Consider the following 6189-nt stretch of genomic DNA (forward strand, 5'->3'; position numbering starts at 1 on the left):
AGATTTAATATTACATGTACATAATATTCAGACCCTTTATTCAGGACTTTGTTGAAGGACCATTGGCAGCGATTACAGCCTTGAGTCTTATAGAGTTTGACGCTACAAGCTTGGTAAACCTGTATTTAGGAAGTTTCTCCCATTCTTCTCTGCAGATCCTCTCAAGCTCTGTCAGGTTAGAGGGGGAGTGTCGCTGCATAGCTATTTTCAGGTCTCTCCAGAGATGTTTGATATAGTTCAAGTCCGGGCTCTGGTTGGGCCACTCAAGGACATTCAGAGACTTGTCCCGAAGCCACTCCTGCGTTGTCTTGGCTGTGTGCTTAGGGTTGTTGTCCTGTTGGAAGGTGAACCTTTGCCCCAGTCTGAGGTCCTGAGTGCTCTGGAGCAGGTTTTCATCACCACCCTACGGTTGTGCGGTGGTGCCACCATCCCTACGGTGGCACCACCGTAGGGATGGTGCCAGGTTTCCTCCAGACGTGACGCTTAGCATTCAGGCCAAAGTGTTCAATCTTGGTTTCCTTAGACCAGATAATCTTGTTTCTCATGGTCTGAGAGTCCTTTAGGTGCCTTTTTGGCAAACTCCAAGTGGGCTGTCATGTGCCTTTAACTGCAGAGTGGCTTCCATCTGGTTGTCCTTCTGGAAGGTTCTCCCATCTTCACAGACATACTCTGGAACTCTGTCAGAGTGACCATCGGGTTCTTGGTCATCTCCCTGACCAAGGCCGTTCTCCCCCGATTGCTCAGTTTGGCCGGACGGACAGCTCTTGGAGGAGTCTTGGTGGTTCCAAACTTCTTCCATTTCAGAATAACGGAGGCCACTGTGTTCTTGGGGACCTTCAAGGCTGCAGACATTCATTGGTATCCTTCCCCAGATCTGTGCCTCAACCCAATCCTGTCTCAGAGCTGTACAGACAATTCCTTCAACCTCATGGCTTGGTTTTTGCTCTGACAAGCACTGTCAATTGTGGGACCTTACATAGACAGGCGTGTGCCTTTCCAAATCACATCCAATCAATTGAATTTACCACAGGTGGACTCCAATCAAGTTGTAGAAACATCTCAATGATGATCAATGGAAACAGGATGCACCTGAGCTCAATTTCTGGCCTCATAGCAAAGGGTCTGAATACTTGTGTAAATAAGGTATTTCTGTTTGTACTTTGTCATTGTAGGGTACTGTGTGTAGATAGTTGGGGAAATTCATTAATTCAATACATTTTAGGATAAGGCTGTAACGTAACCAAATGTAGAAAATGTCAAGGGGTCTGAAGACCTTCAAATGCACTGTAAGTAGGAGGATAGGAGATTTGGGTTGTGCCACAGGGCATATGTGTTGAGTTGATCACGTTCTAGGTAAATGGTTGAACTAATTCCTGTCTCCCTCCTCATCAGTATTGAATTGGACGAGATAGAACACTCAGTGTGCTTAGTGTCACAAACCAAATCATTCCATCTTCAACATAGTGTAGTTATGAAACTGTTCCAACCTTAACTGATGCTATCATCAACAGCCTCGAACCACACACACACACACACACACACACACACACACACACACACACACACACACACACACACACACACACACACACACACACACACACACACACACACACACACACACACACACACACACACACACACACAGTAGGGCTTGCCCTGTCTTCTCCATCTCTTCAGTGATGTCTCCCAACAGATTTAGCTGTGGTTTCCCCCCCCCCCCTTCCTCTCCCCTCTCCTTCACAGGCACCCCTATAAGTACTACTGTGATTTTCACCCTGACATTGGAGAGGTGCTTCCCTGTCAAACACACACACATTTCTATCAGTTCCTGTGTTAGTGGTGGTCAATAATATTTCAGAGGTGAAATAAAGTCATTGGGCTGCCATACCTATTAGAGAATGGGGGTTTGGGGGTCACAAAGCGAAATTGATTCATACATGATAATAAAATTGTATTTCTACATGATATTACTATTAACATGGACCATCAAGCTATTTGACTCTCTGATTCTCTATTTTTGGACACCTGGGTTATCAGAAACAAATGTGTGAAATAGTTTGATGAATCTTAAGAATCTGACCTCATTGCCATTATCTCAATAAGTTGTAGCACAAGGTATGTCAAATCAGATAATGGGAAATGTCAGTCTGTAGTGGGAAGTATGCTTTGGAGTGATTGAAATACATCCAAAAGGTATTGGACAGTTCAGGAAAACATCAGTGATGACCACCAAACAATCTTATGTATGATGGTTTGTGGAGAATCAATTCATTTCCCTCAGGTATTCTGTGCAGATTCATCATTCTCCCTTCTAGTGATTCCTGCACGGCTTGTGTCGTAGGTGGAAACCTAAGATACGTACGTGTTCCTGAGAGTGTTAGTTTTCAGGGATGGGGTAGTACCAGTCATATTCAGTAATAGTTCCCACTGTTCAAAATCTAGAACCAAATTTGTAGGACGAAAATTATTTCAAGATGCGTTTGTCCCAGCCACTATGTGCTTAGGGTCTTGTCAAAAGCACATTCTGTTGTTTATCCAAAACTAACATGCTGTTCTTTTTCAAATTCACTGACAATGTCTCTCTGTCCTGCCATGAATATTCAACAGCAGTAAGTAAAATAAGACAGACAACACACCCAGTGTGTGGGGGTGTTTGTGTGTACTAATGTGAGCGGGAATGTGTGTGCATGCACAAGTTTGTGTGTGTGTTTGTGTGTACTGTATGCACACAAGTTTGTGTGTGTGTTTGTGTGTACTCTATGCACACAAGTTTGTGTGTGTGTTTTGGTGTGCATGTGCACACAGCTTACCATTGTAATGAATAATTTCGCTCAGAGTCTCCTCCACTTAGCCACGGTCGTCTGGCCCCTGGCTTCCCTCGCTCAACGCGGGAGAACACCCCACCTTACCGTTAGTCTACTGCGGTACTGTCAGTCAACCATGCCCTTATACCACACATCTCCCTCACTGCAACCTGTATGTCCTTATGGCAGCCCTGTCACCTACAACAGCTGTGGCCCTTTACCTACAAACAGAAGGTCCAGGAAGAGGGCTCCAGGGGGAAATAGGGAGAACAGAGAGAAAGAGGGGAAAGAGGGAGAACAGAGAGAGCAGGGATGAGGTCAGAGCAGACGGAGAGGCACGGAGAGGGAGAGAGGGAAATAGAGAGAGAGCTAGGGCAAACACGAGGCCGAATGGAAGAATTTGAGCGAAGGAGAGGAGACGGAGGGGAGAAGGAGAAGGAGAGAGATGGGAGAGAAGCAGCAGAGTGGTGGAAACAGGAAACAGGTATTGATATGGACTGAGAGAAGAGAAGAGAGTGAAAGGGAGGTAGAGTGGGAAGGAGAAGACATTTAGAGATGGAGCAGGAGGAAGTGGGAGGAGGAGGGGTTACAGGGAAGAAGAGATGAAGCGAAGGAAATAGAGAGGGGGCCCAAAGGAGGAGAAGGGCACAGGAGCACAGGAAGCTTCCTGTCTCAAACATTGTTGTCAGACTCTGGAAGTTTCTAAAAGTTTGATGACAAAAACACAGACCATACTACTGCCTGAACACACGCACACACACACACACACACAAACACTCAGACAATGCAAACACACACACACTTTGCGTTGAGTCTGATATGCTATCCAGGAGCTGGATGAGTGCCGTCACACTGTGAGCATGAAGAGAATAATGTACAATATTCACCCTGTGCCAGTCTTAATAATGCATTACTCTGCCACTTATGGTACGGATGTGCCGCGCCTCCTACAAGCTAGCCACGCTGTGAAAATACATCAGGCATTTCTGCTCCTGACACATCCCAGAGACGCATGAAGGAGTTGTTGGCTAAGCTTGGAGGTTGACTATATGCTTTGAGTTTTGCCACATCATCTGGGCCAATCATGTGTCAGAAGGCTAAAGTCTGGTGTGGATCATGATAATTTGAGGAAACAGCTATGTGACCAAGTCAGGATCAAAGATGAGGGAGGAGACAAAAAGAGAGGGATGAAGACAACAGCAGGGAGGGAGGGAGGGAGGGAGGTGGTGATGACAGGGGGAATGAGATGTAGACACAGAAGTAGCCTCTCTCACTCTATCCATAAATCCCACTCTTACATCCCTCCGCCTCGCACTCTGCCACACTCTCTCTCATCCTTCTCTTTCATGCCTCTCTCTCTCTCTCTGGCTGATCTTCAGGCCACATTATGAACAGCTCATGACAATGTCAGGTTGCTCTTTGGTATGGGTGGATGAGGGCAGGCAGGCAGACAGACATCTCCATATTAATGACTGGATGACTCTTCACCATTTCCTAATCCCACAGCTCCAATGTGGGACAGGGATTACATACCACCACGGGAGGGGTGTTATGAGCCAACCACAGTGTAGTCAGACCCACACTAGGTCTTAGACAGGCTCAGGCTCTAGTCTAACTGGGAGATGAACTTTAGAAGCACCACGTGACTCAGTCAGACACAGTGTGTGAGTGAGTGGTGTGATATACAATTGAAGTCGGAAGTTTACATACACTTAGGTTGGAGTCATTAAAACTCATTTTTCAACCACACACAAATTCCTTGTTAACAAACTAAAGTTGTGTAAAGTTGGTTAGGACATCTACTTTGTGCATGACACAAGTCATTTTTCCAACAATTGTTTACAGACCGATTACTTCACTTATAATTCACTGTATCACAATTCCAGTGGGTCAGAAGTTTACATACACTAAGTTGACTGTGCCTTTAAACAGCTTGGAAAATTCCAGAAACTTATGTCATGGCTTTAGAAGTTTCTGATAGACTAATTGACATAATTTGAGTCAATTGGGGGTGTACCTGTGGATGTATTTCAAAGCCTACCTTCAAACTGAGTGCCTCTTTGCTTGACATCATGGACAAATCTAAAGAAATCAGCCAAGACTCCAGAAAAAAAATTGTACACCTCCACAAGTCTGGTTCATCCTTGGGAGCAATTTCCAAACGCCTGAAGGTACCACATTCATCTGTACAAACAATAGTACGCAAGTTTAAACACCATGGGACCACATAGCCGTCATACCGCTCAGGAAGTAGACGCGTTCTGTCTCTTAGAGATGAAAGTACTTTGGTGAGAAAGGTGCAAATCAATCCCAGAACAACAGCAAAGGACCGTGTGAAGATGCTGGAGGAAACAGGTACAAAAGTATCTATATCCACAGTAAAAGTCCTATTATCGACATAACCTGAAATGCCACTCAGCAAGGAAGAAGCTATTGCTCCAAAACCACCATAATAAGCCAGACTACGGTTTGCAACTGCACATGGGGACAAAGATCGTACTTTGGAGAAATGTCCTTTGGTCTGATGAAACAAAAATAGAACTGTTTGGCCATAATGACCATTGTTATGTTTGGAGGAAAAAGGGGGAGGTTTGCAAGCCGAAGAACACCATCCCAACCGTGAAGCACGGGGGTGGCAGCATCATGTTGTGGGGGTGCTTTGCAGCAGGAGGGACTGGTGCACTTCACAAAAGGAAGGGAAATTATGTGAATAATTTTGGTCGCAAATGGGTCTTCCAAATGGACAATGACCCCAAGCATACTTCCAAAGCTGTGGCAAAATGGCTTAAGGACAACAAAGTCAAGGTATTGGAGTGGCCATCACAAAGCTCTGACCTCAATCCTATAGAAGATTTGTGGGCAGAACTGAAAAAGCGTGTGTGAGCAAGGAGGCCTACAAACCTGACACAGTTACACCAGCTCTGTCAGGAAGAATGGGCCAAAATTCACCCAACTTATTGTGGGAAGCTTGTGGAAGGCTACCTGAAACATTTGACCCAAGTGAAACAATTTAAAGGCATTGCTACCAAATACTAATTGAGTGTATGTAAACTTCTGACACACTGGGGATGTGATGAAAGAAATAAAAGCTGAAATAAATGTATCATTCTCTCTACTATTATTCTGACATTTCACATTCTTAAAATAAAGTGGTGATCCTAACTGACCTAAGAAAGGGAATTTCTACTAGGATTAAATGTCAGGAATTGTGAAAAACAGTTTAAATGTATTTGGCTAAGGTGTATGCAAATTTCTGACTTCAACTGTACAAGACTGTGTGTGTGTGTGTGTGTGTGTGTGTGTGTGTGTGTGTGTGTGTGTGTGTGTGTGTGTGTGTGTGTGACATTGAAGCACTATCAGGGGTCATATTGATGTAATTCAA

This window comes from Salvelinus alpinus, chromosome 4 (assembly GCF_045679555.1).
Source record: "Salvelinus alpinus chromosome 4, SLU_Salpinus.1, whole genome shotgun sequence".
Lineage (NCBI taxonomy): Eukaryota > Metazoa > Chordata > Actinopteri > Salmoniformes > Salmonidae > Salvelinus > Salvelinus alpinus.